The sequence below is a fragment of the Acipenser ruthenus genome, chromosome 7 (assembly GCF_902713425.1).
Source record: "Acipenser ruthenus chromosome 7, fAciRut3.2 maternal haplotype, whole genome shotgun sequence".
NCBI lineage: Eukaryota > Metazoa > Chordata > Actinopteri > Acipenseriformes > Acipenseridae > Acipenser > Acipenser ruthenus.
The window spans coordinates 63,203,637-63,215,642 of NC_081195.1; the positions used below are offsets into that span (position 1 = coordinate 63,203,637).

Sequence of the window (12,006 nt, forward strand, 5' to 3'; positions counted from 1 at the left end):
TTTTGGTAGTAAGTCATAAGAGAGTGACTTCACTATGGGTCATTCCACACCAACTCAACCAGAAAAGGGACATTTCGTTGCCCATCCATCTCAGATTTTCCTAGAAAAATTCACATGGGGATTTTCTGACATGCTGAGTTCATTTTTTTTTTTTCTTTTTTTTTTTTAATGCCCCCTTCAACCTGTGACCTTGCAAAGGTCAACCTAAAGTGAAAAAGGGACCTTGACCAGAAAAATCACCCTGGGTGCAATTTAGATGCTACCATCATGTGTAGCACCTTGTACTACTCGTACTGAATAGGGCTTTTCAGATAAAAATACTAGGAGCACCCTACTCACTTCTGGCAAATTGCCAGACGAGGGGTAACTAATGGGTTTTATTTGAACTTCAGCCTAACCCTTTACCTTGTAGGGGATGTGGGTCCTAAAATGTAAGTATTACTGCAAGACTCTTAGGTACCAGTCTTCCAAATTATGTGAAAAACATTTGGTTTCAAGTCCCGCCACTGGAATTTTTAATTGTTGCTATTTGTAGCAAGTTTAGGCCTTAATAATTTGCGTGGGAGGACTCCAAAAAATCACCCAAAGATTTGTTTGGATAGATGTTGATGAGATCTACAGGCATCAAGCAAAATATTATGGTATCCGGGGATTTGGATTTTTGGCAGATTTTTGAAGTTGTATTTGTCATTCATTCAAGCATTGCTTATGGCCACTTTGGTGAGGCTAAAGTGCCATATAGTTCTAACCAAACTGGCTATTTCTTCAACTTTGCCCTATTCTGTACGAGTAGAACGAGGTGCTACACATGATGGTAGCATCTAAATTGCACCCAGGGTGATTTTTCTGGTCAAGGTCCCTTTCTCACTTTAGGTTGACCTTTGCAAGGTCACAGGTCGAAGGGGAATTTCTAAAAAAAATAAAGGCTATCATTTCTGAATTCAGCGTGTCTGAAAACTCCGAGGTGAATTTTTCTAGGAAAATCTAAGACGGCCGGGCAATGGCACTGGCTGAGTTGACATGGAATGACCCCTATACTTTTAAGTAAGAAACAGACTTCTGGAATTTCAGCTACACTGGGCCACACTGTGGGCAACTAGACTTTGGTACTGCATCGATTCTCAGTTCACAGCTGGTGTTTTTAGTCTTTGTGTTAGTATAGTGTACTACTATGTGGGACATTTTATTGTTAAGCACTAAAGACGACCCTAACAAGTTAACAATAGTTTCAGTGTACTGTATTCTGACAAAGAAATACACTGATGTATTTGAATTCAAAAGGCCTGATGGCAACAAAATAACAGGGGCTTATTGAAATGGTCCTTGTATTGTTGCAGTTATTTAGAAAGTAACTAGATGGAGGGGAATCGAAGTCTGTACACAGAGTATTTAGTACAGTCTATGGAGCAGACAGGTGGAGACAGCGACAGTCCTTAAGTGACAATGAGCAGGAGAATTCAGGAGGGAATCAGTCTATTTCTGAACAAAAGCATGCACTCTAATGCTGGACAGGCTTTATCCGCACTGTGACGCCCAGCAGGCCAGCCACCCACCAAGACATCTTGCCCCACTGTCCCTCTGAGATTAAGCAATCACTGGTCAGCTGTTACGCCTTAGAAAAGCAGGCATTTGTGTTTCAATTCCTCACATTCTTCACCATTCTGCATCTACTCAACCACTCTAATGTCTTACCTATACAATAAATACTTTGTATTCGTTTATCATACGACCCATTTTAAACCAAAATGAAGAGACTGAAAGTGAATAGTGACATGAGTGGTGTGAATTACCAAAACTATCTATTTATTGTGAAACAATATTATCTCATTATAAAGCAAACATTATTGTGAAACACAATTGTATCTAGTAATAACGCAATACATATTGTTTTCTTTGTGGCGCTAATGCGCTTCAGCAGATTAAACTGTCTGACTGTAAAATTTTAAAAAATACAAAACGCTGGTTTTGTTCACCTTCATTTAGAATAAGATTCGCCAGATTCAGTATTGCATTCTATGTATGTATGTATGGTAGCGTTGGTATTCCTGGATTAATTGTTTTAGTAATTTATAACTGTTGTAATAAAAGGTCTTACCAAATGATAAGACTCCTTAACAAAACATCCTACAGTATAATCCAGTATTCTGGAAACGGTAACTTTTAATTACAGTACTGCATCCTTATTTTTCTATTTTGCAGTAATACTGGGAAGTTAATGAATACATCACTTGTAAAGGATACACAGAAATTACCTAAAAAAATAGCATTATGCTGCCCAACTGAAAATTAAGAAGAACACACTAATTACGTGTTGAGACATTGTAACAAACCATTAATAACTGAAATGCCAGAACCGTTGACAGCCCCGTTCTTCTCTAAACAAAACTAATTCTATAGACTATACTAATAACGTTTTCCACTGTCGTGGCTGGTGTAGGAGTCTGTGTGTACCCTGGCAAATAAGTCAACAGAACTGACAAGCAATAATAGATCAGCATGAGGAGGAGAAAAAAAAAACACATCTGGTGAAGTAACAGAAAGAAAACAGGGAACGTTCACATGGTATCCAGGAAAGAAAGATCCTTAGCCAAGCTAAAATAAATCCATTGCAGTAACGCCAACACAATCCCACATTATTTTAATAGTACTTTTAAGTGGAATGTCTTATTTTTCTTTAAAAGGTTGGTAAGATTCTGCAAAAATGCTAACAACTTTTTAACAAGGTACGTTGTTTTTAAACAAATACTTGAAATGAACTGAGGAAGCTACCGGGATATTTTAATAATGCATTTTATACTTTCGCTGTGTAGAAACAAAAGTTCAAAACACCCTATTTGTTTATTTCTGATTCTTTAAACGTATTACATGTTTTGATTCAATCACGACCCGTATTGTTACATTTTACAATATTTTATATGAGACATGCAAACAAAATAACTGTCTGTTCTGTCCAAATAAAACAGCACTACTATCAAACAACAAACAGCACACAACCCCAGATCTTTATTTTTGTTTATCCTAAACACGTTTGTTTAAAACATTAACGCATGCAAGAGTAACTTGTTGGAAAGAAAAGAAAAGAAACACTTACCTTCCAGTTTGAGTCAGAATAGATTACCTCGACGAGGCCACAAATCAAATCTACAAAACTTTATTTAACGTAACTTTGTATCCCGTTTGCTTTAAAGTGATTTCCCTGATCGCGTAAATAAAATCCTTTTTTTTAAAAAAAATTATATTTTTATTTTTAATAATGCCTAATTTAATAATTGTGATTTCCAACTATGTGCAAAGTGTGTGTAAACAGATGTAAACACCGGTCCTAAACAGAGTTCGTGTTCTGGTAGTTCCCACTACTTGTTGAACAGTTTGTGGCTCTTCAGATTTTTTACTGGAAGCGGAAATGGAACACAAAAATTAAGGAGAAAGGCGTACTGACTCCTGCAGGCGTCATATCACATCAACATCTCGTGAAACCCATGGGTTCTAAAAGTTAGATGCTTTAACTGTTAGTCATTGTAGATTCATTATTATCAGTACAAAAGTCGATATTTTTGGTACAGCTGACAAAGAATAATCATTAATCATTCTCAATCTGCCTATATTATAAACATTATACATATGTGCATACAATGTTTATATATATATATATATATATATATATATATATATATATATATATATATATATATATATATATATATATATACATATATATATATATATACATACAGCTCTGGAAAAAATTAAGAGACCACTGCAAAATTATCAGTTTCTCTGGTTTTACTATTTATAGGTATGTGTTTGGGTAAAATGAACATTTTTGTTTTATTCTATAAACTACTGACAACATTTCTCCCAAATTCCAAATAAAAATATTGTCATTTAGAGCATTTATTTGCAGAAAATGACAACTGGTCAGAATAACAAAAAAGATGCAGTGTTGTCAGACCTCGAATAATGCAAAGAAAATAAGTTCATATTCATTTTTAAACAACACAATACTAATGTTTTAACTTAGGAAGAGTTCAGAAATCAATATTTGATGGAATAACCCTGATTTTCAAGCACAGCTTTCATGCGTCTTGGCATGCTCTCCACCAGTCTTTCACATTGATGTTGGGTGACTTTATGCCACTCCTGGCGCAAAAATTCAAGCAGCTCGGCTTTGTTTGATGGCTTGTGACCATCCATCTTCCTCTTGATCACATTCCAGAGGTTTTCAATGGGGTTCAGGTCTGGAGATTGGGCTGGCCATGACAGGGTCTTGATCTGGTGGTCCTCCATCCTTGATTGACCTGGCTGTGTGGCATGGAGCATTGTCCTGCTGGAAAAACCAATCCTCAGAGTTGGGGAACATTGTCAGAGCAGAAGGAAGCAAGTTTTCTTCCAGGACAACCTTGTACTTATTTGGAATTTGGGAGAAATGTTGTCAGTAGTTTATAGAATAAAACAAAAATGTTCATTTTACCCAAACACATACCTATAAATAGTAAAACCAGAGAAACTGATAATTTTGCAGTGGTCTCTTAATTTTTTCCAGAGCTGTATATATAATTTCCAAATCTAAAAATCTATGTCTAAAATCTAAATCTGTTTTCAAATTAAATCCACATGCATGATTATAAACATAAATATGTAAACAGTCCACATTTCAATCCCACAATATGCGTTTTCAAATGTCACCCATCAAAAAGGGACTTGGGATCACAGAACAGATGGATATGGACTTTGTGATTGATTGCTTTAATTATGGTAGTGTTCATGCAACCCCCCCCCATTTTTGAACATATTTGGATAGATATTACTTATTTTTCTTCAGGGATTTGAACCCATGTATACAGATGTGTCTAATATATTATACTTGATCAAGCTGTCTTCTTAAATTTCTGTTTTATTTTATATATTCAAACTTGACTTGTGTTAGAAATGTGTTACTCTTTGCAGGCCCTAGTAGCTACAGGTGGTTATTACGTATGTGAATTTCATCAAAAGAATCATCACAGTCCCTACCAGTATAGTCTCATGCATGAAGAACCACCTTCGTTTGCTGTTTCACCTTTTCAACAAGAACAAGAAGACACTTGTTGATGGCCTATCACTCCTAATATATACAAAGATATTCAAATATTGTTCTGTATGTTATGTCAGAGTGTTTAAAGCTATCCAGAAAAATAATGCTAAAACAGCTGGGATTGCTGTGCAATAGAGAAAAGGCACCATAGAAAAGCAAAAACAGATATCAACCTTTTCTTAAGGACTCTAAGCTTGCAAGTAGAGCAAACATTATTACAGTTAAAAGTACAGTTATATAATTCATTATGTAAAAATGGCAGTTCAACTCCAAAGCAAAATATTAATAACAACTATAAAACTTTCAGCTTTGTTTTCATAGACCCTCAACCGCTCAGACATGTGACTCTGGTAACATTAAGTACTATTGGTTGTGCCATCTGCTGGCGGGATCTCCTAATAAATATTAAAAACTTGATCTGAAAGAAACCCATTCATTAATACTTTTGATAGCACATTCAAAATTAAAAATATTATTTTGTAATCACTTGAAAAGCTTTGCAGTACATCTTATTCACAACATGTAAAATGTAATGTTTTCTCAATCCCTATGAATATTCCAATGCATCATAAACTTAATGCCCCATATTAATATTAGGCCTAAGTATCCAATGTGCTGTAAACATAATCAGAGTACTTTTAATTTCACAGATTCACCAGTTCAGAAAACATCTGATTTTTATATGATCTCTTGTTCAAATAGCTTGTCCTTGTATCTACTGTAAATATAGAAATATTGAATTTTAGTTTATTTTAGTATTTCTAAATTCAGCACTACTGAATAGTTATGAAGGATATATCTACTGCTGTAACCAAACTATAAAAGCCCACCCCTACAGTAATTGTAACTAACAAAATAATTCTATAAAGCGTACCCATGTTGCACTTCCATTAGCCATAGTGTTCTCCAATGTGCAATAGCAAACATTTTTTCATTTTAAATGATAGCTGTTACAGCTTAAGTTTAAAGGAAGTTTCAATTTTCTCTGCCTTTTTCACTTCCTTGTTAAGGTATAGTGCTGTTGGAAAGGTAGCTCAATAGCATTTTGTAAGTCAATGCTAACATACATTGTACATGCTTATTGCACAATATTGAACTGGTTTAAAGGCAAAACATTTTTAAAGAAAAACAAGTCAGCAAACCACCATGGTGGAGAAAGATAATTTACAGTTCCACCAAGGGTTTAGAAGAATCAATAAACAAACATGAACAGAGGTTCCCAAAATTGTCTGTAACCATGCAAGGAATCAATCAGTCAAATCCCTTATTAAACCACAAGAAAATGAGAAAGGAGCTAGACCTCATTTACTTGTAGTCATTTGTTTTTGATTTCAGTGGAACAATGAGGATAAAACTTGTTCTCTTGTCAGAGTCCTGTGTGATCTTTAACAACTAATTAAAAGACGGGGCCTCAGTTTAATGTCTTACTCAAGTACAGTACAGGATCCCCAAGCTGGAACATTAATCCAGTGGAAAGATCCCCTTACTGAGCCACTAACAGCATTAGTGATATTCCTTGGATATTTTACATCCATTCTCAACCTTGCTTAGCTTCTAAGAGCTGTCGCCAACTAAAGCAGGTACAGTTAAAGGCCTCGCTATGCAAAAAAAAAAAAACCCAATAAATGTATCAAATGAGTAGATCAGTGGTTTCAGCAAGAGAAAGATGTTTTACATTCAGACAGGTCAGGCAAGCCAAAACAGATCAGGAGACTGGTGCCAGGATCAAACAGGCTTTAACAAGGATCAAAAAGTAGTCGGGGAATAGAGCCATGATTCACGACTGACAGGCAGTAGAATGTCTATGCAGCAGTGTTTATTTTATTTGCTTTTTAAATGTTATTATAGGATGCCTGAGGAATGGTGACAAAGACATGCCCAAACCTCACACCTCATTTCTGCCATTTTTTTTTCTTTTTCAAAAGTAATACATCATTTTGACAGTGAGCAGGCAGGCACATGTATGTGCATTTTTAATGTTTTGTGATTGCATGGAATTATTTTGGATTGTAAAATAAAGGGGCATGCTGTGAATTTGTTACTTTGCATCTCACTTTGCAAGCAGAACAATAGCTAGTTAGGGGCTATAAAAGCTTGAGTGTAAAAAAAAATGACTGACAACTCGAAGTGATCTCTTCCACCTACCTGCAATGACACCAGTACTTTTGAGTGGGTGGGTTCTGTTTTAAATATTTATTTATAATGAATACTGTAGGTGGATTCTGTGCCTTACTGTGAGATCACTTAGAGTTGGAAGCAAACAGTGGCCTAGACAATGCAAACCATATGATATGTAACTGGTTAAAAACCTCACAGATTGGCTCAATCAGGTTATAGCTGACAAGACAGCATTTGAACTAATGGAGATAAATAGAGAATGTTTTCCCCCAGCTTTTCATCGGTCTCTATAGCGTAGTAAGTTTCAGCATGTACTCTAATTCTCGCTCAACACTTTCTCATTACCGTTTCGTGTTTGCAATAGTATTATATAATATATTTTGCGGAAATGGCACATTCATGTTTGATTAAACAATCGCTATACAACAAAAATAGAGGTAACATGCTAGTAGCGCAATTATTCCTTTTAAATAAAATATTTGACGCTGTCCTTTTTTTATTCTAACACGGGTTTACAACACACTCTGAACGAGCATGATAATTAAGGAAGGTCTATGCTAATATGTTGGATATCACGTATCATAACAACCTACTAAAGGGCGTTTGTAACGACTTTGTATGATTTTAGAATGATATTACAGAAACGTTCCAATTTCACTTTCCTAATCGTGATCATCCAAGTTTTACAGCAGATGTAACTGGAGCGTTTTACAGGTTTTTGTTTGTTGGTTTTTTTTTTGTTTTTTTTAACCATCTGCAAGGATGGTTAAGTGTAATTATTTAAAATGTGAATTTCATATTCATGTAAAACACAAACTCAATTGATTTTCACAGTAAGGCATTAATTACTATAATTATTATCAGAGCAGTACTTTTGTTGAAATACTTTCCAATAACAGGGTTCGAGCCTGTGATTTTAAGGACCACAAGTCACAACTTTATTGATTGATATATATATATATATATATATATATATATATATATATATATATATATATATATATTGTAGCGATCTCGGTTCCCGCAGGCAGGGGCCACACACAGGCGGAGAAGGGCGGGCGCGAACCCGGGACCTCTCGCACAAAAGCATAGCGCCGATACCGCTCTACAAAATAACCGGCTCATTTGGAAGGAGCGTATATCGGGCTTATGTCTCTGTGTGTGATTACGTCACCTACCAGCCCTGGTGCTGCTTTCACCCGTGCACGCTACAATATATATACATATATATATATATAGAGAGAGAGAGAGAGAGAGAGAGAGAGAGAGAGAGAGAGAGAGAGAGAGAGAGAGAGAGAGAGAGAGAGAGAGAGAGAGAGAGAGAGAGAGAGAGAGAGAGAGAGAGAGAGAGAGAGAGAGAGAGAGAGAGAGAGAGAGAGAGAATGAATAAAAAGCTTGCAAATATGTATGCTTTACTGTATCATACAAATAGCCGTGGGAAAGAACGACACGGCTGTGAGTGATACTGGCGCATGACACCCCAGGGTGCTAGGTACCCACTTCATTTGCATAACATTCCTCATACTGTCTGAATTGGGGTTTTGCGACCATTTTTTATTTTTGCACGGAACATGAAAAACAGTTGGAAAGTTAAAACCCCGCCACAAAAGCCCTCCCCAACGGTTGGAAAAGCTTTGATATTCAGGGCCATTGAGTTGAGATCTCAATTACTGAATACCAGTAAGAATCAATGCCAAATTACAGGATTTGCTGTGAAACATTAAACGCTGGCAACCAGTTTATACCGTATGCTCTAGTGGCCACATGTCCTTTTCATATTATCTTTCTTTTCCCTGTGAGGCATAAGAACTTCTGCAAACAATAACATCTATTGTCTCCCTGTAGCTATCCCTGTGTAAAAATATACCAGGCTGCAAGGATGGAAACATATATTAAGGCACCTTGTTAACGCAAAGCTCAGGTATGTGATCCTTGCATTTGCTTCAGCTGGTGGCTAATGCAATTGAGAGGCAGTTAAGAGAAGCTGAGGCCATTACATAACAGAAACAGATTTTACAAAAGTTATTATTACTACATACTGAAGATCCTACTGTTCAAAAAACTACACAGGGTACTGTAACACACCACCCTTGCATATTCATTCATTGATAAAGGGTGGATGTCTGTAAGGGGTACTGGGTCATTCCAGCTCAAGTGGACCAAATTCTGGGGAAGCGTTTCCACCATTTGTGGTTTATGATGATACATAATTGACTTGTGATGTAGAAAAGGGTTCAAGGTAGGTGTGTCAAGCACAGGTAAAAGAAGAGCTGTGACACTCCAGCTCCACAAGGTGACAATGTTGTTGAAGGTAGTCAAAATTTCTCATTTTGCTGAATTCTAACCAAACTTTTCTCATGTTATAGATGACCCAGACAAATAATGTTAGTATAGTTTAAAAAAAAATAAAAAAATTATATATATATATATATATATATATATGTGTGTGTGTGTATTGATGATGTGGTCAACCCTCATTGCTCCTCTTGAGTAAAAACTATGAGTTCTGGAAAAGTATAAAGTATATGAACATTAGGTTGGGTACATTACCATCATTGAAATTGATATACAAACGTTTGTCCACACGTTCTGTCGGTCAGCTTTGTGCTGACAGACTATCATTCACTTTTACAGAAACACAGTATATGTCTTCATGTGATCAGTGCTACAGTACCTAGACAGTGTCATCTTGTTTACACCTAGTCTTCAAACCGCATAGGGAAACGATGCCACTTTCACCCTGAGAGCCCTGTTTTCAAGGAAGCATAAAGATGAATAAACTAACTGTAATGGTGTAAGACTAGCAAGACATACTCATCTTAACTGCTCCTTCCAGCAACTAAGCTGCTTCTCGCTTTTTGTTTGTTGTTACAGTTGTTCTGTTCCTCTCAGAAAACATCTCATGTGCCTTTGCACGAGGGCCTTGAATGACAAATCCACTTTGCAAATGTTCTGTGAAGGTCATATAATCAGTTATCAACTGGCATACTTACAGGTCAATGGGCGAGAAACCTGCAAGATAATCATTGTTAACCTCTGGTGATAAAAGACTGCATCACCCCCCAAAAAACGAAGGTACCTACACTGTACTAACATTCAGTATTTTCATTGACTTATAATCACAATAGCACCCTTGCATTTACCTGAGGTCACAGACTGGTTTGGCAATTATTAAAATTTTCTTCAATTTTAATGTAATAATTGGCCCTATGGACACTATAAGAAACAACTAGATTTCAATAATAGGCTAGACCACCTCTGGGAAAGAACAATTAAATGTATATTTGCCTTAGGAGCATGTGACAGGCTGTCTGATGGCAATGTAGACAATGTGCACGATAATGTCCAAGACTTACCCATGGCCACTGTGATATAAAAAGCCCCAGCAGTCCAGACATATCTTTTGGTCATTGGCTTATTGTGAAAGGTGAAGGTGGCTTACATTGACTGAAAATGAGCAACAGACGCAGCCCTCCGCAGGGGACAGGCAGAGGCAACACAAACTAAAACTGCACGCAGAGGAGTTCAACATTCTAGTGGAGTTTGTTTTAAATTATAATACCTTGTTTGGTCCAGTGTTTTATTTAACCACTATATTATTTGTACCAATGGAATGAACTATAAAATAAAATCTAAAAATTATAAATCTGATTCATGCGTAATATAACCTGTTATTTACAGGTACATTTCACTGCTCTGTATAAAAAACTTTAGTGCAAGTAATGCCTCCATGATACCAGATAGATTTCAGCCCAGAAAAATAGGTTTAAATAGTGCACCTATCAGTGGTTAAAGTCTGGTTTCCAAACAAACACGTTTGCTCACTTTAAGGTGCACGTTACAATTATCGCCCTTTAGTAAATACAGTGTGAATAAAGCTCATCTCATTATTCAGAGACGGGTGCCTCATTTAAATATATTATCATGCATTACTATACACATTGCATAGTCATTCTGATTACCATAGTGTGCCATAATATGCCCACTATTTTGCGCGATAATGAATACAATTGCAATAGCAAGTACAGAAATCATGAACGTGCACACCAACTGCAATTATGGTGCACCATAATGTTTATTTGATGTTTCATATACCATTGCAAACATAATTGCCTGGGCACATTTGGAAAAACAGCCCGATTCACCTCACAATTTACAATTCTAAATGTGATTTTGCTATTTATAAAGAGCACAAAGGCAGCAGGGTTGTGTCTGATTGCTTTATCACTGGAGCGTGCGCTAGCTGGCATATTTCTGAACTGAATACTAATTCCATTAAGCTGCCAATAAGGCAGTTGTTCCTCCCTACATTAAGCCATGCAGTTTCCCTCCTGGAGCGTGCATAATGCAAGGAGAATTGTTACACCATGTGGTTATGTTGTCACCCTATATTTGACCCAAAGTCAAATATTACAAATTGCATTCTTGATGATTATATTCATCTTACTAAGCAGAGAAGCACTTGCTTTGGTACCAGTGCAATTAAAAAAAAACAATAACAGATATAAAGGCTATGTGTGCTGCAGTGTAGCCTGGTATAGATCCTTTCCTATGTGCTTTAAACATGTGCATTGTTAGTTGTGTTTGTTTTTGTCATGCATCAAAAGTGAACTATGCGTGCACACTGTATGATGCAAGTCAAGACTGTTGCTAGCAATGGAAACACAGGCTTTTATGTGAATGGAGTATTCCAAACCTAACTGATTAATCTCTTATTCAAACAGCATCTCAGACATAAAAGATGCACTTCCCTATTACAAATACATTTCTAATGGGCCATTCTGGAGAACAGCTTTAACTGCAGAGTGCCCCCC

The 12,006-nt window shown here is 36.4% G+C and overlaps 1 protein-coding gene across 4 annotated transcripts in view; it reads right to left on the minus strand.

Annotated features, from left to right (window-relative positions):
- tspan9a (tetraspanin 9a) overlaps nt 1-3,442 on the minus strand; it is a 125,802-nt gene extending 122,360 nt beyond the window's left edge. For 2 of the 4 annotated variants that reach the window (XM_059027556.1, XM_034026433.3), the window contains exon 1: nt 3,092-3,442. The gene's annotated coding sequence lies outside the window, so the exon portion shown is untranslated. The remainder of the gene's footprint in view (nt 1-3,091) is intronic. The other 2 variants (XM_059027555.1, XM_034026431.3) reach the window with 1 other exon arrangement.
- Between the last annotated feature and the right edge of the window lie 8,564 nt (nt 3,443-12,006).